Here is a 20731-nt window from a genome sequence, read left to right as displayed (position 1 = left end):
TGTGCTGTTTCTTATATTCCACATATGAGTGAAGTCATCAGAGAGGAAGAAAAACTATGAGAGACTCTTAACTCTAGGAAACAAACTGAGGGTTGCTGGAGGGGAGGTGGGTGAAGCGATGGGGTAACTGGGTGATGAGCATTAAGGAGGGCATGTGATGTAATGAGCACTGGGTGTTATACGCAACTGATGAATTATTGAACTCTACATTTGAAATTAATGATGTACTATATGTTAGCTAATTGAATTTAAATAAAAAAATAAATAAAAATAACATTTATTTTGAAATGATTACTCTCTCTCAGGAGGTTGCAAAAATAGTACAAAAAAGTCCTGTGTTTGCTCCCTATTTTCATTTTTCAGTTGCAGTAATTTGTAGGACTCTGAGACTTGGCAGGCACCTTCAAGAATTATGCACTCCCTTTTACTTAAGATCTCCTGCTTCAACAAAGACAAACAACTCATGCGAGAAGCCTGGGAAGTCTTCATATTTAGCGAAGGATGACATTCATTTGTGAGCAGCATACACAACTGCACTTTGCAAGCTTAGCTTCTAGATTCCAAAGGCCAGACCCATGCTGTATATATATTTTTCTAATCTTTAGCGACAGACACAGGCAAATTAAAAACCCAACCAAAATACCATATTTCAGAGTAGAGTGCCTGTTAAATGCCTTATTTCTCCCCAACAGCTTGTCATTGACACTGTTAATCAGGCACAGGTAAGCAAGCCCTGATTACAGAGGGACCAAGAAATGGGAGATCTGTAATGAGGGGACAAAACCAGCCAAATGTGGCATCCAGCTCTGTAATGCTGGCCTACAGATTGCCACTTGCTTGAGAGTAATTTCTACTTAAGGACAGGTTAAAAGGATGCCACTCCTTACCCCGGATTTTAGGAACTCCTCACATTTGAACATTCAAAGCTCATAACAAATATGCTGACTTCACCCTGACTTTGAGTTGTTTCTCCTTCTCCTCATCTTCTCTGCAGCCCCCCACCCCGGCAGCCCCCCCACCCTGGCAAGCCCCCCTGCACGCCCCCTGCCCCCTATGCGTCCATTGCCCCCTCTAGTTTTGCATGTACAGTATCTGCTCTCTGTCGTGCTGTTCCCTCGCCCTCGCCTGTAGAAATCTGACTCAGTCTCTGGGTCTCAGTGGGAGGGTCTCCTCCCTGGTACCCTAGCTAGAATCAACTACTCCTTCTCCTCTGCTTCCTTGGTCACATTTTTATTAGAATTTTTTTGCAAGGGCTAGAAACTTAATTCAGAAACTTAACTAACTTACACAACGCTGGGCAATTTACGGGGTTCAGAGGCAACTTGTGCAGAGATGCCGGGGAGCAGAGATTTGACTGAGGTCATAGCACCCCTGACTTCTCTCAGAGCATCATCAACCTCAGTGTCCCAACCTCCATCCAGGGGAGGACCACGTGGTGGCTGTGTTCCAACTGCACTTAACAGCTCTGCACCCAGGCAGGAAGGGCTATACTCTCCCAGGACCAATGGAGCAAGCCCCGGGAAGGACCCCGGACCCCTCACTGTAGCCAGGAGCAGGAGGCCCTTGGATTGGTCCGGGGCCAGGGCCAGGGTGATCTGGGTTTGGCAGGTTCCACTAAAGTGACACAGGAGGGCAGGGGCAGGAGGTAGGTGGTGCTGTTGGTAGGAGAATGAGGGACGTGTGATGGGACTTCCGAGCACTAGGTACCACTGACAAGACGGCTCGGCCTCTACTAAGAATCCATCACATTGCCTTATTTACTGACCCTCTGGTCCTTTCCAGCTGGATTCACAGCTCATTTAGGGTAAACACCTGGTCTTCCTGGTCCTTCTGCCACCCCAGAGCAGGCCACAGCCATGCCTTTGATCCAGTAGGCCCCAGTAATGTTTGTTGAGTTGGATAGTCATTCATAAGCTTATTTTGCACTGATGGACCTAATGTGGCATCATTTGTGACATTTATAAGATTTAGACATTCTCACAGATCCAGGGGGGTTAAGAGGGAGGCTGACAGTTGAGAGTTCCTCAAGGTGATCTTGCCCCCATGGCAGACTTCTTAATTGGCCTTGAACCTACCATTAATTCTCTAATTAAGATAAAGAAATGAAGCCAAGATTTACCATCAAGTCACCTTGCCACTACTCTGTTAAAGTTTTATCAGTTAAAGTTTAAAATATCTGATAGTTGCTTTATTTTGGATTAGCATAGTCATTAACAATTATGAAAAACACTTTTATAGATTTTAACTTGCCAAATTCAATATTGCTATATTTTATTTAAGTGGCTTATATTTAGTCAAGTCCTTTTGATTTCTATGGTAGCATTAGATCAAGTAGTAAAAAATATTTCAATGAACTATTAACTCAAAAAAGAAGTGTTTGTTTTAAGTGTATCGTCCCAGGCTGTCTAGAACATTAATATAGGAGTATGCTTGAAAAACATATAAACGGTTTGCTCTATTGGGCACCAGGAAATGCTGAGGATGGCTTTCTCGGGGCCTATGGGGTGGGAAAGAGACAGCCTGGAAGCAAAGGTCCCTCTCTCCAGGCTCCAGAGGTAAGGTGATGCTATCCCTGGTCTGTCTCCCTTTCTCTGACCCCCATCCTACACTACAGATACTGCCTTCTAAAGTTCATCAGGTTCTGTGTCCTCATTTTTATGTCTGTTGTCAGTGTCTTAGTCTAGGCCTGTAGTATCTTACTAGAGCAGGGATTGGCCCTTTTTCTGTAAAGATCCAGATAGTAACTATTTGAGCCTTTGTGGACATACTGTCTTTGTCCTAACTCCTCAACTCTGCTGTGATGGAAGGAGCCATAGACAGGATGTCAATGAATGGATGTGGCTGTCCTCCAGGAAGCCCCAGGCCATGGGCTGGGTTTGGCAGGCTGTAGTTTGCCAACCCCTGGAAAGCATTCCCCAACCACCTCATTCTGGGGTCAGTGGCCTGTTTTCTTCTTTACATCCCCAGATCCTTTCAGAGGGTCTGGCACCTAGGAAGCATTCAATAAAAGTTTATTGAAAGAATGAATCCCCCAGGCCAACCACCCATACCTATGATGGCATCCTATTACTGAGCTGTCAAATATTGTTTTCAATTTCACTAACAAGATAAAAGATTTAGAGCTCTTTTTAGATTTACTAAAAATTAGAAACCTGTTTTTTTGTTAACAACACATCTACCTGTTTCTTTATTGTTCTATATACAATTGTTTCAGAAACCCACAATCCATCATCTCTTATTGTAAGCATTTTAAAACATGTTCCTCCTGGTGGTAAGTTTGATCAGGGCTTAAACAAGAGGTTTTTGTTTTCTGTTTTGTTTAAGTAAGAGTATCTCAGACATAAGTAATGACGAAAAGACCTGCCGGCTGGCAGGAAGACTATCATATCATTAAACTTTGTGTTTGGCCAGACATTTTTTGCATATCTTTGGGGTTAATCATTCTTGGAAGAAATTCTTCACCTTGTTACTCTAAGTCACAGCAGAAAGGCTTTGCTTTAATTATTTGCTTTTATGAAGAAGGGTTACCATGGGTCACACAGCTTCCCTCTGTCTAAACATAACTCCAAGCTAAGTGGGTGTGCGCTCCTTGGGACTGACATGAAGCTCCTGTGTTCAGGGTTAAGTGGGCACCGACACACCCAGTATGAACCTCTGTGTCAAAGTTAGATTTGGGTAAATTATCCACCAGTCCCAAACTCTTCTAAGGTACCATGCTTTTGTGAAGCTATTAGCGGATCACAGACCCAAAATGCCACCCAAACAGTCCAAAAAGGTTTGGGGCTTGACACCTTATGCACCCCCAGAAGCCAGTGAGGACCTAGAGCTAGCCTCTACCACCTCCTGAGAGTCAGCTGTGCTTGTCTCTTCCTGTGCCTTCTTCTTAACAGCTTGAAATCAGCTGTGGTGAGAGTGTCTGCACCATAAAAATAGGCAAACAATACAAATCAGTCCCTAGAAGGGCCAGGTTTTTTAAGTTTCCCAGTGGGTCTTTGGCTAACGCCCTTGTAAAGTCAATTTTTCTCATGCCCCTATACTAAGATGTATTAAAAGAGCAGTTGACCAACGTGCATTACTTCTAACACCATGGGTTCTAGAAAGATCAATATTACTTGCTGTCTGTCTTCAAGGAGTCTCTCTGGGAGATAAAATGTGGACATATGAAAAGATAACTAATAATGTCAACCTCTGGAAGTGAACTGGTGTGTTTCTTAACTTCCCTCCATCTCAGTTTTCTGGTCTGTAAAATGGGGATTAAAAATACCTTGCAGAGGGATGCCTAGGTGGCTCAGTTGGTTAAGTGTCCACCTCTTGATTTTGGCTCAGGTCATGATCTCAGGGTCATGAGATCGAGCCCCATGTCAGGCTCCACGCTCAGCGGGGAGTCTGCTTAAGATTCCCTCACCCTCTCTCTCAGCCTCTCCTCCTCTCCCTACTTGTGCGTGCTCGCTTGCTCTCTCTCTCTCTCTCTCTCTCTCTCTCTCTCTCAAATAAATAAATAAATAAATCTTTTAAAAAAGACCTTCCAGAGATCAGAGGATTAAATTAAATAATGTATATAAAGCATCTATCCTATAGTAAAGCTGACAGTATGTGCTTAATTAAAAAAGTGGCTATTATTATTATTATCATTGATTAACTGAAGAAGAAAGAGGTCAGAGGTGGGGAGAGTAGTATGAAATTAGGATTTGCGGCAAGTAAGCCTGTAGTGGTAGTTTCCGTCTGGCAACCACTACCTTGACCAAAAGGGCTCATGTCAGGCATCTGGTCTACCACCAAGGCCCTACTAGCATAAGAGTTTGGAGAAGGGGAAGCTTGGTGTTTTGGAAGCTTGGTTTTGCTCTTGGCTCTCACATCATCCTTCCTGTGCCTTTAGGCTTCACTCAGAGCCTCACCTATCAATGAGCTCAAAATAAGACAAGGAGAAAAATGGCTGCTTCCAAAATCTCAGCTGCCCCCACACCAGGGCTGAGGAACCTCTGTAGCATAAGGTCGGTATAAAGGGAGGAAGCAGAGGTGCATGGAGCTTACAATGAAATTGGTGTCTATGAGAGCAGGAAAGAATCACATGACTGTTGGAACATGTTCTGAGCTGGCTACCTCTCCACTGTGCTTTGAAAACGAAGCTATCACTATGGTAACTGGGTCACTGTGGACATTCTGAGCAACCACAAAGGAGAGACGAGCTAAGCTCTTGTTTCCTTCCAGGAAGTAGAAAGTATTATTTCATGTGTGTTTGGGGAGGATAATTTTAACAATTAATTGAATTTTATACCTCCCTCACCATGGAAATCCAAACATACAAAAGGAAACATGTTCTCAGTTTTGTTTTGTTTTTTTACACACTAAGACATAGAGATGTATCTGCTTATATGCTCAAAAGAGAGGGAACTTTCACCAGCAATGATATACACAATGTGTCCCATCGGCCAGGATTAGGACAAATACCTATGTCCTCGCCACACAGGGGTGTGGAAACTGAGGGCTGGGAAACTGAGGACCTGACTTTTTTCAGCCTCCATAATGCAATGTAGACTCTGCTAAGGAAGAGAAAGAACAGGGGAATAGCTGGTAGGTAGACAACCAACAGGGTCTGTCTTTGTCACTAGCCTCAGAAATGTTGAATGACTAGTAGGTTCATAATATAAAGTGGGATTACCATTGGATTTCACCCTGTATGAAAACCCCAGTCTTTCAGTACCATATGCCTGGGTGTGCTTTGCTGGGAGGGACTCTCAAGTTCTGCCTGGGCTCAGCAGGAAAGAGTGAGACCATCAGTTAGGGAGATCTGCCATGGGAGTGGGAGAAGAGAGCGTCAGCACATGGGCAGCAATTTGCCATACTCTTTTTGAAAAATTGTCAGCTTGTTTGATTTCCTTGCCAAGGATTTGAACCAGCCTTTGGAGAGCTGGGCATACTGATGTAGTTCCAGTGGGTACAGCTGTGGACCTGGAGCTTCTGTAATGTCTCACACATACACCACAATGCTGGATTGTTCTCTTCTCCATGTCCAGGTTGTTCTTTGGCACATTTCTCCAGCTGAAATGATTGGATGAAATGTTATGGATTAGATCCAATGTCTCCTTCTTCAATGTTCATTTCACATGTGATGGTCATTCTAGGTGAATTGGCTCTTTTCTGGTGCGGTGTAATTTTTGCTCCTGATATCCAGAGAAACTTGGTTGACATCTCTATATTCCAAGGTAAGGAGTGGCTGACTCATTTGATCTTTCTTAGAGCATAACTGCAAAGAAAAGTATTAATAGTAAGCACACGCCAACCACAACTATTATCACCATTAATGATACGTAACATGACAGGGTAAACTTCACAGTTGACAAAACACCTTCGTATATTTGTTATTGCTTTTAAGTTTCAAGAGTGACAACAGTGTGAGTTAGTCAGTGTGGGTCATCACATTCGATTGAGTCCTTACAACATTTTAATCACTATGCTCAGTGTTTACCTGCATATATATATTCATCACTTTAATTCTTGCAAAAATACTCTGAGGGAGGTACTATTGTTTTTCTTCCGTGTCAGATAAGGAAATTGAAGCCCAAGGAATTTAAGTAACTTCCCCAAGGTCATACAACTTGCAAGTGGTAGACCCTGGACTCAAATACCATCTCACTCTAAAACCTAAGCTTGGACCCCTCCTGTTATTATTTCCATTTTAGTATCATTGTTATTTCCATTTGGGGGCTGAGGAAGCTGATGTCTCATGATGATTGCCAGTGGTTCATCTGACAGGGTCAGGGGTTAGGATTAGGGTTTAGAATTAGGGTTAGGTTAGGGTTTGGATGAGGTTAGGGTCAAGGATTGGGTTAGGGTTAGAAAATTTGGGTAGGGGTAGGGGTAGGGTTGGGGTTATGTTCAGGATAGGGTTAGGGGTTCGGGTTAGGGTTTAGTGGTTAGGGATTAAGGGCTAAGGTTATGGTTAGGGGTTACTGTTAGGGTTAGCCTTAGGGTTAGGGTCCAGTTAGGGTTTAGAGTTAGGGTTAGGTTTCGGGTTCATTTAGGGTTAGTGTAGGGTTAGCATTAGGGTTAGGGTTAGGGTTAGGTTAACGTTAGGATTAGGGGTAGTGTTTCCCATCCAGCTGGCATAGTGGAGAGTAGCCTCTCCCTCCAAGGTTCTTATTCATTACTTTCAGAATCTAAGACCAATGTCCTCTGCTACCTGGTTGCATGGTCAGTGCTTTTAGAAGTTAAACACAGGGAAATCATTGTTTGTTTCCTTCATCAGATATAAGCAGCATATATGAGCTTCCCCCACAGAGCTTCTCAGAGCACAGTGGAAAGACAGCATTCTGCCCAGCAGATTGGCCTGGATGAAATCTTGTGGAATTACTTTCCCCCTTGAGCCTGGACTCTCCGAGTGGGAGAAGCAAACTGTTTTATAGGATTTCTGGGAATTTTAAGTGTGCTATGTGTATGAACTCTGCCTGTAGGGTCTAGTCTCATAGGCAACCTTCCTTTTCTAGTTCCACATGCCTGCCTCTGTTTATAGTTTTTTGAGGTCTGTCCTTTCTGCATTTTAATCAAAGAATGCTTCAGAAAAGTGTGCCCTGTTCATGGGTTTTTCCACAGGGATTGGATCGGAGGCCCTGCTACTGGCAGTCTTTTGTACCAAATGTATCCATAAAGGCTTTGGGTCTTGTAAAACAAAGATGAATTGTATTAAGTGTCTGTGTCTTCGTGTCAAGCAACAAAAGCAAGTCTCAGCCAATAGTTTCACCTCTTTAGAAGCAAAGATGGCCTTATTCATATCAGAGAGTCTCAAACCCAGGTCTGCCTGGTGAATAAAGACAAAAAGGCTACGTGTCTACAAATGGCTAAAAGGAACTCAATATTTATTCATTTTTCTCTTGAAAGTGGATCCTGAAACTTTCGAATGACAGCTACAATTTAGTCATGCCTTATGCCAGACTGCTGGTGACCTAGAACGTTATCCCTGGTGGCAGTTTACACACAGCTACGTGTGGGCCCATCAGGTTACTTACATCCTAATGTCATTCCCTTCTGGTCGCTATGTTCTGTGAGGGCAGGTTCCTTATAGATGGGACCGGGACACGGTGTTTAGTCAATGTCGATGTTGGATGTTGCTGATGGATGGAGGGATGGATGGTCCTAACTTCCTCAAAGTGAAAATACTATAGAAAGGAGACTCCCAGGCTTTAAGACACCAGGTGCATAAAAATAAGTGCCACTTCCCTCTGGGCTTTTTGGCAGAAACTTTCCCTCTCAAATTATTTAAGCACACACGCAAGAAGAAAAACTGGGCAAAGGAAGTGAGCTTGTTGGGTGACAGCAGTCCTGACCATAGTCAGCCCCAGCCAGGGGAGGGACTATCCCCAGGCTCCCGGGCTGGCCACAGTCACGGTGACAACAGTGCCACTTCAGCTTTCTGTGATGAATTACGCTCATGCCCACAGTCTCCTGTCTTGGGGTTAAGAAGGAAGTGACACCAGAATTCAAGAAATCTATTTTAGGTTTTTCTTTTTTGACTCTACAAGATGAATAAGCATGAAAAACATTTTTCCTCAATTCTGTAACAGCCTTGGGCAGTGAGTAATAGCTGCATTTCAAAACATACAGACCTCATGGAGAGCTATTGCGGGTGTTTTTAGCAATAGTTTGTAGGGCAGAGGAGAGCAACCATCTACAGAGTATCTACCGTACACCAAGCACAATGCCATTATTTCCCTATCCTCAGCAGCCCTGTCAGCCAGGTTTCATCTTCCCTCGTGGTAAATGAGATGTCACGTGACTCACCCAAATTTGTAAAAGGAACAGTCAAGATTCCAATCTAGATCTAAAATAACATGGTAGTCTTTAAATAAGACATATTCAGGTGAGTTAATAGGAAAGGTAAAATGCTTGATGAATTGGCACATTTGCATCCTTGCCTAAACCATAAACAATAATACAGTAAGCACAAATATTTGTGTTTTGATTTATTGGCTCCGTCTATAGATCATATGTTTTCAGTTGTTTTGTTTTCTGCTCCTGGAAATAAATTTGGGCCAATGCATCTGTAGGCTTTCATCTGGTTCCTCTTGCAATCACCTGCCATGTTTGCCACAATTTTACCAGTCAGCATTTCCCAAACTGGTGCCTTGAAGAACACTTGCCAACCAGGAATTATTAAGTGGGACCCTAAAAAACCTTAGATGCACAAGTTTAAATTAAACAAAATTAACAGATTTATTTAATGCAAAACTTTTCAGTTTAGGGGGCCTTTAATCTGCTAACATGTATTACGCATTGTCAAGGGACAGGTAGTATACATCTCCCAAACTTATTTGAGCCCACAATATTTTTTTTTCACCACACTTATTAACATCTCCAAAATGAGTATGGAACACAGTTTGGGAAAATTGCAACTAAACGGATTTGTTTTTGATGAGGTCAGTCCTTAGAAGCCATTTCTATGTAGGTACCTGGTATACAATTCCAGAAACGACCATCGGATGAACCGTGAGATTTTTCTTGGTGCCTAGTGCAAATGTTTTCTACTGGGCCTGATAACCCGGACTAAGTCAGCTCCTAAGATTCCCAGACTGGCACTGTCTCCCAAGCTATGGTCACTCCACAAATGCTCAACAGCCATAACTATTCATACAAAGCACTGCAAAGTTTCAGAGTTCTTTTGCCCACACGCCAGAGTTAGTCACTTACCTGTTGGTTTCTATTGACAGCAAGGACCATGTCTCACTTACCTTTCTCGCTCCTTCATTAATTCCCCCAAGTCTGTTGGAATAACCCTTGGTTAGATGCCTGCCCCACTCTCCAGGTAGGCAAGACAGGTCCTTCTGTCTCCACTGACCATTAGTGAAACAAGAAACACAAAGGTGGATATCCATGTCAAATTTTGGAAGCAGCACAGCCAGGACTAGAACTGACAACACAGGATGCTGAATAATAAGATCATTCTCTTAAAGACATACTGGCAGAGGGCTCCAAACTCTAAACTACCGAATAGTAGTTGTCTACGGAGGAGAGAAAATTGAGCCTGAGACCTAGACACTGCCCCAATCGGTCTGCAACTCATGAACACAGACACAAAATACCCATGTAGGAGGAACACGCAGCCCTTCTCATCCCACGGGCTCTCTGAACAAACCCAGAGGGCAGTTGCTATAGGGAGGCAGATGTTAACAAGCACAAGAATGAAACAAACTCTTTCACCACTGGATACGTGAGAACAATCAAATACAGAAGAACCGTCCTGCCACTGCCCATGGGAAAAACCATGTGCTTGTTGAAATCATTCCCACTTGGGCAATTATATAGAACTTCCCTCTGCTTTCACATTTTCCAGAACTGTGCCAGGGAGTTATCAGACTGGCCAAAGTTCTACATTGATTATTCCTACTCCTTTGTCCAAGGGAGAGTAATACAGAAGGTACGAAATATTTTATAGATTTAATTTGGGGGTAATATCCATTCCACATGTCAGGGTACCCCTGAGACCACTGCTAGGGGGAATGAGAGCCATGGGGGCTGGCGTTCTCCCAAAGTCCTTCACCAAAACTCCCAAGCAGGCCTGTATGGAGGGGGCAGTGAATGAAGGACTGTCTAATGATCCAGTTACTGTTCCAAAATCCACAATGCAGGAATGAGATTTAACACCAGACCATGGCCCCAGCCAAAACATTATCCATAGAACCAAGATGGTGAAACTCAGAAAAGACTTCCAGAGTCTAAATATTATTTTGATAAAATACTTCCATTTTTCCAAAACCTAGGCTTAGGAGCATTTACAAGGGAATGTATTTCCCCCACAGTGCGATTTGCTAGAAGCAGGAGAAAACAATGTAATTTCCATGATGAAGAGAGAAAGGTCCATCCAGAAGGAAGCATTTTAACATCCCCACTTAGGGAGATAATCCTGAGAAAATTCAGAGGAGAAACTATAGTCTATTTTCATAAATGATCAACAAAGTCCAAATTCGGAATATTTAGTAATAGAACATATGTCTTGATATTGTCTCCAGGAGTGAAGGGGTGTGAACTCATGGAGTCACAGGATACTAGACATAGCATCTTTCACGCTCTGGGGGCCTCCCCTCCTACAGAGCTGGCCAGACTAGGGGCTGCCCTCCTTGCAAAGCTGAATCACACCACCAGGAAGGAAGTAGGTCTCGAGATCATCTAACCCAGAGCTTCCCAGCCTTTTATGAGAAGCAGTAAACTACTGAAGTTAAGAGTGTGGATTCTCGATTCAGATTGTCAGGATGGAATCCTGGCTGGACCATTACCACCTGTGAGTTAGACAAGCTCCTTGACCACTCTGTGATTTGGAAGTAACAATACACAGAAATCATGGAGAACAGGATCTGGCACAGAGTATAGCTCAGTAAATGGTAGCTGTCGGCTGTACACCTTGGACCTAGGCTCTTTTGTCCCAGTGCCCCAATCAAGCTCCCTAATCACTTTGGGGTGAGGATGAGCCTCCTTGGAGCCCGTGTTTCTTTCTATAGACCATATTCCAGATAACTGGGAGCCTGAATTTCCTGCCCAAGCTGCTTTTCCCACTTTGAGGGACTACGTGGATCTATTCCCTAGGGTCTGTCCTCCTGGGATCTGTGACACCCCCCAGACCCTGAGGGTAAAATGGCACAGCTGTCGGTGGGGTATGGATGGAGCTTAGAGGCCCCTCGGGTGTTGGGGATGAGAAGAGAAGGGGCGACAGGCCACGGGCCTAGAGTGGGCTTGTCCTGCACTGCTGCATATAACCTTAAGGAGCCCAGGAATTCTGAACTTGAACCTGGTCTTCAGGTAGTTATGAAGGTATATTTGCAAAGGCAGGAGAATAAGAATGTATTTTGTTCAACAGTTAGACCTATGGTATGTGGCTTCCATTTGTATGCTTTCTGTCCTATCTTCTCAGGACAGAACTGCCCTCTACAGTGATTATGGTTTCTTTCATCAACCACCCCACCAAAGATCCTGGATACTATCCTGTTGGACACTAAAGTCCACTTTTTCCCAAGAAGCACATGTATATGGCTTCCTCATTATATTTATATTTTAAGAGAAGTTTGAACCAAACCTCAAAGGAACAACAACCTGTGGCTGGAGCAGACCACTGGACATCAGAGTCTGTTCACAAGAAGCTTGCCCAGAGTCAGTGTAGCCTTCGGGGATGGTTACATCATCCCCTCAGAAGCAGGACTTGGCAGATCCCTGCTCGGTGCTCCTCCCTTCACGGGGCTCAGCTACTTCCTCCAAATCAGCTTCTCTCTCTCTCTCTCTCTCTCTCTCTCTTTGACAGAAGCAATTCCACTTCTAGAAACTCATGCTAAGAAAACAGTGTGAAACTGTGAGTCCCAGGACAAGAGTGATGACATCTGCTTTTTAGCTGATGACTTCCTAACCCCAGCGCGGTGCCTGGCCCGTCGTGAGTGCTCGATGCACAATTATTGCACGTGTGAAGGAATGGCCGAGGATTTGTGGAGAAAGACATTTCCTGAGACATAACTTGTAATAGTGAAAATATTGGAAGAAAACTATTAAATAAAATATCGAACATCTATATGATAGAATACTAAGCAGTCATTAAAATTATGTTTTTAGATAAATTCCAGTGGCATAGGAAAATGCTTACAATAGAATTTTAAATAAAAAATCAAGATATAAAATTATATACCAAATATAGAGTAAAAATCCAATCGTGTGTGAAGAAACACACGCACACACACACCAGTTACATCAAGGTGTTAGCGGACTTGTTCTGTGTAGTGGTCCGGTTCTGAGCAATTTTAATATTCCAATTCATCCTTTTTGTTATTTTCAAGTTTTTCTACAATATGTATATGTGCACATACTAACAAAAGTTATTTTAGAGAGAGAAAATTCCATAGACAAAGTGAAACATGAAAAAGGATGCCAAAGCAAAATTTTGCAATATAGGTTACTATTGTTCCTTTATAAACTCCTCACACATATCAAAAAGCAAAAGATGAACAGTCCCACAGAAAAATAGGTAAAATATATTGTGGCAGAGATTAGCTTTCCACCAAATTCCACTCTCCACACCACCCCCCGTGGCCACCCCCCCGCAGTCCTGGCTCTGTGTTGGGTTGGTCAGCCCAGCCACACTGTACTTCTCAGCATCGCGAGGAGGTGGGTGTGGTCTTACAGCCAAATTCTCTCCAGCACAGAGTGACATGGAAATGAAGGGCACCAATTTTATGGCCCCCAAACTCCCCAGGGTAGTTTATACATCAGTAGAATCTCATTTCCAAAACTTAACGTATATTGAGCTATTAACATGAGCTCAGTTCTTTATAGATGTGATGTCATGTAATCTTAACAACAACCCCATGAGGTAGGTTTTAAGAAAAACCTGTTTTTTCCTTCCTATGTAGGGAAAACTCCGGTTCCTCCTACTGTACCTTTCTGTCCCATGGTTCTCCTGTGTGTTCTCATTACTTTTACAGGATGACCACGCTCACACTCACACTCACACTCACACCTCTGACCCTTCTGGTCACCAAAAGTGTTGGGGGCATCTTGCCCACACCAAGCCAATTCTCTGTGACACCAGCTGGGTGTCCTACAATTTAATTCATTATGACACTATCCACTCAGAGACAGTGTCAGATCCCCACAGGTTAAGGGTTCAATCAGTCCTATGGGACTGTCCCCTCACCTTCGGCTGCCAGTCGCAAGCCCAGGTAATCACCAATGCTTCTGACCAACCTGCTACAGACTGAGTTTTCATGTCTCCCTCCAACTCAGGATGCCAATAGCAAGCCCAGGCTGTTACCTAGCCATCAGTCAGAGATTCCCATGACCCCCCTCCTTGAGTTTGATTAATTTGCTACAACAGTTCAAAGAACTCAGGGAAACACACTTTCCGGTTTGTTAAACAGTATTTTAAAGGGTACAGATGAACATCCAGATGGAAGCGATGTGTAGGGCAAGCTCTCCAAACCCTGGACTCTTGGATTTCTATGGAAGTTTCTTCAGGTAGGCATCATTGATCATTAACTCCATTTTTAGCTCCTCTCCCTTCTCAAGAGAAAATCCCAAGCTTCCTACCAGGGTTTGGTCTTTGTGGTGACCAGCCCTCATCCAAAAGCCCCCCCCAGAGTAGCCTCAGTAGAACAAAAGTTGTCCCTAGTGCTCTTACCATTTAGGAATATTCAAGGGGTTAGGAGCCCTGTGTCAGGGATGGAGTCAAAGAGTAAGTATCAGAATAAGAGATGCTCCTGGTGTTCTTATCACTCAGGAAATGACAAGGGTTTCAAGAGCCTTGCATCAGGAGCTGTGGGCAGAGAGCAGTCAATACGTTCTACTATTTCACACAGGTATTATTATTCTCCCCACTTTAGAGATAAGAAAACTGATGCTACAGCCTCAGTTTTCCCTGTGACGTGTGGTATGTGTATCTCTAGAAATAACCTGAGAAGTTATCTGCTAAAACATCTTAGTGGTCATTTCTTATTTTCAGATTATAAATACCATATATGTGTGTATATATACATATATATATATACATATATATGTTTTCTCAACAAACATACTTGTATAATGTTTAAATGTAAAAAACTCTTATAAATAGCATAATCCATTAGAATTTTATGGATAATAGATTGTACAGCTTAAGACATTAGCCAAACAACATTCAGAAGAGTACAAATTATCCTTCCTTTTTGGGGTACACACAGACAATTTTCACTACCAAAATTGTAAACCAAATCTGGAAGCTTCAAAAGGAGGTCTGAAGAGCTAATAATTGCTGGGACTTCAAAATTCACCATGACCCTCCTGTGAGACCCTCGGATTCTCTATCATCTGATAATGAGCATGGCATACAGACCTGGGTCATCCCATTCAAGACAAATATGCCAACATTAACCTGTGATAAACCAGGCGTCAGCACGCTTTTTCAATAAAGAGCCAGATAGTAAATATTTTAGGCTCTTTTGGGTCGTACAATCTGTTATAACTACCTAGCTGGACATGACTGTCCCCCAATAAAACTCTATTTACAAAAACCATGGGAGGCATGGTTTATCAAACCCTGTTACAGACCCTTGCTACTCAAAGTGTGGTCCCTGGACTGGCAGCATCAGACCATCTGAGAGCATGTCAGAAATGCAGAATCCCAGGCCCCAGACCTACTAATTCAGAATCTGTATTTTAGTTAGATACCTTGATGATTTGCATACACATTCAGGTTTGAGAAACACTGTTATAAAAGCTGATTCTCAAGCATGGCTGCTCACTGGTACCATCTGGGGAATTTTTTTTTTTTTTAAGTGTTGATGCCCAGAGATTCTGATTTATTTTATATGGGATAGAGTCCAGGAATGGGAATTTTTTTAGAGGTTCCCAGGTGATTCTAATATGAAATCAGAATTGCAAATCTATAGACATGGTCATTTGAGCGTTTCTAATCGTGACACGGTAAGAAAGAACACTGCCCATCAGAAAGGTGAATAAAACATTCAGCAACCCTGGCTCAGCTACTGCGAGGGAAATGCTCATTTGTTTCCACCTTGCCGAGGAGCAGGCCTGCACCCCTAACCCTAGGGATGACACCCGTGAGGACCCCTGCCCAAAGGGAAGCTGCCACCTGCTGATTCATGTTATCTCGAACCAGTTCCCGTGTGGCTTTCACAGACCTGGTCATGGGGCATAGCGAGTGCTGGGAGCTGGGCACAGCCACACACAGAGTGAGAACCCAGGCGCCACGATGTAGTTGCGGGAAAACATGGAAATACTTAACATGCATCAATCCAGAAAAGATGGATGACTGTGGAAGTCAGGAAGAATCACGTGACCAGAAAGCCTAACCCTTAATTTCATCATAGAACATATTTATAAAAAGAACAAACATAAAGATGCTGAATACCAGATGGAATCCTTTTGAAATTTCCTGGGAGGGCAGGGGGAGGGAAGGCATTGAAGCAATCACATCTGTGGGTGGGGGACCACCAAAGGCGAGGCATCTAATTTACTAGAAAATAGGATGCTAATTGTGCAGGAGGTCCTACTGGAGCTGAGGACCTGCTACCATGCTACGTGGTAATGGCATCCAATCCTGCTCCTGTGGAACCTGAGAATGGATTTCTGGGAGGCTTAGGTGGGGCTGGAATCAGGAATCTCTGCTCCTTCCCTCAAACCTTGCACCCTGATCCCCAAAAAGTACCATGCAAGGGTGCAAACAGAATGCGTGGGCCACCTTGGTGGGGGGGCGGGCAGGGTTTGCTGAGGGGGCGTGGGATGCAAGGTGGCCGGCAGGCACACACCTGTCGTTTTTGGTGGGGCAGCTCTCATTCCTGCCTTCTCGTCCAAAGACCGTCCAAGCCCTCTGTGGGGGCTACGGCAGTCGCCACGGCCCAGGAGAACACTTCTCACAGACAGGGTGGCACAGCAGGAAAACCCGAGGTTTGAATCTTGCACCTGCTGGCCTGGTGATGGCACCTCGTTTGAAGACGCTCTGATCTCCAAGGTCTTCTCCAGCACAGACATCCCTGCAATCAGATGATTGAGTCTCTACAAAGCTTCCTTGAGCACAAAGTCACATCCACAAACCGGACCCTATTTATTTTGGGGAGTTGACTTCATTCACTCACACATCCACAGACAGAATACTTAAAATTTGTGGCCACGGTCCCATCGTTAGCCCAAAGTGAGGGCTACGGGTGTTCTCATCTTGGGAGACTGATCTGACCCTCTATTTTCCAAGTCTGGGAAAAGGGTAGCTTGGAGGCTTTGGACAGGAAATCCGTCCCTCCTCTGAAATCAGTTAGCATGGGAAACCTAATATAGAGCAGAAAGGGAGGAAAAAATACACTGTATTTTCCAAGTTGGGACAACTGGCATAAACTGGGGCTGATCTGGACACACCAGACGTATGGTCACTTCCTACTGCCACATCACCCCATGTCCTTTGGCAGAATAACAAAATTAGAACATGCCTTTGTTTGGTCAGGACAACATGTGCACAGCACCCCTGAGACCTTCATGATGTGTGCATTTCTCCTACTGGCCACTACACTCTTCTTTCGACACATCTGCTGGGTGATACAAGAGCTATCCTACCTTGCCTCTCGAGAGGACATGTTTATAAAGAGTTCACAGCCCTGTCAGCTGCCACCTCCCGGGGGATGAGCCAGCACTTCTGTTCAGCTCAGGAAATGATTTACAACAGAAGTCCCCTGGGGCCGGCTTCCTGCTGTGCTTTGTCCTGAAGAGGTTGTACCCCCGACTCATTTAGATGTGTGAAAATGCCCCTTCTCAGAGTTTACAAGGTACATGGCCCAGATCACCTCACATTATGAAAAGGGCTAAGAAAATGCCCTCATGGATGACATTTTTTTTTTAAAGACTTTACTTATTTGACAGAGAGACACAGCGAGAGAGGGAACACAAGCAGGGGGAGCGGGAGAGGGAGAAGCAGGTCTCCTGCTGAGCAGGGAGTCCGATGCGGGCCTCGATCCCAGGACTCTGGGATCATGACCTGAGCCGACGGCAGACGCTTAACAACTGAGCCACACAGGAGCCCCATGGATGACTTTTTTAAAAAAGATTTATTTATTTGAGAGAGAGAGCAAGCAAGCAAGGGAAAGGGCAGAGGGAGAGAGAATCTCAAGCAGACTCCAAGCTGAGTGTGGAACCCAACGTGGGGCTCTATCCCACAACCCTGAGATCATGACCTGAGCCAAGATCAGGAATCGGATGCCCAACTGACTGAGCCACCCAGGAGCCCCCATGAATGACTTTTTACAGACTCTCTGCTTTGCTGTAGGGAGGCTTGCTCAGCTCTCGGGATGACAGGAAATAGGAGACATTTGTGGGCAGGCGAGGAGTGATCAGCATTAAATAGTTGTTTGTACAACGAAACAGCTAGAGAATGCCCAGGTCACATTCCCACTGTAGGACTGCTTCCTTGAAGAAACGTTTTTAAAACTGGGGAATTAAGGCCGAAGTTGTATTCATTATTTGCTTTACGGCCTTGATCTCAGTGCCAGATCTCACTAAGCCTCAGTTTTCTCTTCTGTCAAGTTAGAATAAAAATAGTACACGCATCTCTTGGAGAGAAAATCAGATAATGTGCACACGGCTCCGCTAGCACCATGCAGAGTGCATTGTAAGGGCTTGGTAAGTGCCAGGTGTTATTGCTGTATCACTTAATTACTTCCTCCGGAGAAAGCCCCCTAATGCATGTGACCTGCCCCTGCCTCCCTGCTGTCTGTTCTCCAACTGCCCAACCCTTGCCTGCCCAGACGAGCAAGAATCCACAGGCGTCCTATCCCATGCGCTCCTATGTCTGATCATGTGGGATTTAGGGCTCTATATTCCTCCTCAGGTATAGACTGGCCTCCAGCTCCCTGCGTCCAAACTTCCCCCAGATGTCCTCAGATACCTCAAAATCAACATATGCCAACCGGCAATTACCATTTTTCTTCCCCCAACCTGCTTCTTCTCCCTTTGGTCTCCTTCAGAGAATGGCACCCCGGCTTCCCATCACCCTGGCAGGACACCAGAATGTCACTCCTCACCCTCCGCAGTAGGCACCAGGTCTCCCGGGATCTCACGGCACAGTCTTCTGCTCTGCTTCTCCCCACAGCCCCTGCCTAGCTGAGGCCCTAGTAGCAAGCCACATGAGGACCCTGCCCGCCCCCCAACTCCAGGGCCTTCAAGCCTGCCTGCCATGCCAGAGTTGGATCGCCAAGCTCGCTCGTCTGGAGTTGAGACTGCGCACACCCTAAACCCAAGCCTACCCCACAACCATGGCAGGGGGTGAGGCTTCCTTCTACAGATGCAGGCTTTGGAGTCCTGCCTCTGTCCCTGTCCCGCTTCCCCCAACCCTCGCAGGTCTCCCCACGATTGCCCCCTCAGTGGGTCTCTTGCTCATGAATCCTTGTCTCAGGGTCTGCTTCTGGGGCACCCGACCTTCAGCAGCCCCCAGCATTTCTGGTCCAACCTATCTTGGTGGCCTCTTTGTTGCTTTTCCCGCTATAAACATCTCTCTGCTGCATTATTTTTACCCTCTGTCTGCAATAGTGAAGAACATTTGACAATTCCTCCATTACAAATGAGCCAAGGTTCAAATGCTCTAGAATGATGCATGCCAAAGTGTTCAGGGGCGAGGTGTCATAGAGGCTAGAGCTTACACTCAATATACCAATAATCACTAGATCTAGATACCCCCGCTACTCTTTCAAATCTCCTATGTATTTGTAATTAATAGAACGGGGAGGAGTTCAAAAGTCTCTACCCTAATCATGAAGTAAATGCGGATCGGAACTGAAATGAGGCACCATCTCACACCGGTTAGGATGGCCACAACCCCAAAACCAGGAAACGCGTGTCGGCAAGGACATGGGGAAATTGGAACCCTTGTGCTGCTGGTGGGAACATGAGATGCCGCAGCTACTGGGGGACATGGTTTGATGGTTGCTCAAAAAATTAAGCATAGAATTATCGTCTGATCCGGCACCTCCACTCCTGAGTGTATATCCAAAAGAATGGGGAGCAGGGTCCAGAGCAGACATGTGTACCTCCACATTCACAGCAGCATCATTCACAAGGCTAAAACATGGCAACAGCCCAGGTGTCCACTGATGAAAGAATGGGAAATGAAATGTGGTCTAGATACCACGGAATATTACTCCGCCTTAAAAAGAAAGGAAAGTTGGACACAGGCTACAGCACTGACGAGCTTTGAGGACGTTACGCTGAATGAAATAAGCCAGTCACAAAACGTTTGACATTGTATGAGTCCACTTATCTGCGGTCCCTGGAGTCATCAGATTCATAGAGACAGAAAGTACAGGGTGGCTGCCAGGGGCTGGGGGCGGGGGACAGGGAGTCCACGTGTACCGGGGTCAGAGTTTCAGTCGGACGGGATGCAAAGCGTTCTGGAGGTGGATATGGTGAGGGCCGCACACGAAATGAATTTATGTAAGGCTACTGAACTGTACACTTAAAAATGGTTAAGATAGTCCGGGGGCGGGGGATGCTGCGTGGCTCAGTCGGTTGAGCCACCCTACTCTTGGTTTCAGCTCAGGTCATGATCTCAGGGTCATGAGATCAAGCCCTAAGTCGGGCTCCACGCTCAGCGGGAAGTCTGCCTGAGATTCTCTCTCTCCCTCTCCCTCTGCCCCTTCTCCTCCCTCTGCCCTCTTTAAAAAAAAAAAAAAGTTTAAGATAGTAAATTTTATGTTATGTGTATTTTATCATAATAAAATATTGGACAACAAAGTCTCTTATATGCTCACAACCCGTTCCTGAGTTGTCTCCAGCCCAAGTCCTCAGTGCCGTTCCCACCCTACCCACCAACCTCACCCCTGAAGTTTATGGATTTCTAAGCCCTTCTGCGAAGTGCCCCTTACTTTTACCGCTCTGGGAAAATTCAGCTTCCCTGAAATGCTCTGCCTTCCATTTCTCACCTGCTGGTCCCACCCACGCTCCAGGGCCTCTTTGGAGGATGTCCTCCAGGAAGCTTCTGTGGCCATCACCCAGCCCTGGGTTCCTGCTGCTCGGAGCTGTGCAGTCTCTTTTCCCACCGCCTGCCGTACCTTCAGGGTCGGCCACCACCCTGATGAGCGTGGCTTCTGCTCAGCACTCAGTGCCTCCTGTGGGAGTGAGGAGTGCCCTGCCCAGCTTGCCTGGGGCGGGGGGCAGGGGGGCAGGAAAGGGCACATTCGTTCATCTCCAATCACTGTGCGGAGCCCCTGGATTCTAATAGAATCCAATTCCATTT

General features: G+C 45.1%; 1 long non-coding RNA gene across 1 annotated transcript; it reads left to right on the top strand.

Annotated features, from left to right (window-relative positions):
- The first annotated feature begins 13688 nt into the window (after nucleotides 1–13688).
- Nucleotides 13689–14813, top strand: LOC141370119 (uncharacterized). Its single transcript, XR_012373880.1, has 3 exons — nucleotides 13689–13980; nucleotides 14243–14321; nucleotides 14682–14813. It is a non-coding gene; the product is annotated as an uncharacterized lncRNA (long non-coding RNA).
- Nucleotides 14814–20731: the final 5918 nt, after the last annotated feature.

This window comes from Callorhinus ursinus, unplaced genomic scaffold, assembly GCF_003265705.2.
Source record: "Callorhinus ursinus isolate GAN/ISIS: 27379988/994484 unplaced genomic scaffold, GSC_fseal_2.0 scaffold26, whole genome shotgun sequence".
Lineage (NCBI taxonomy): Eukaryota > Metazoa > Chordata > Mammalia > Carnivora > Otariidae > Callorhinus > Callorhinus ursinus.
Note: the sequence above shows the minus strand (reverse complement) of the source record. Positions and strands in the feature narration are given on the sequence as shown.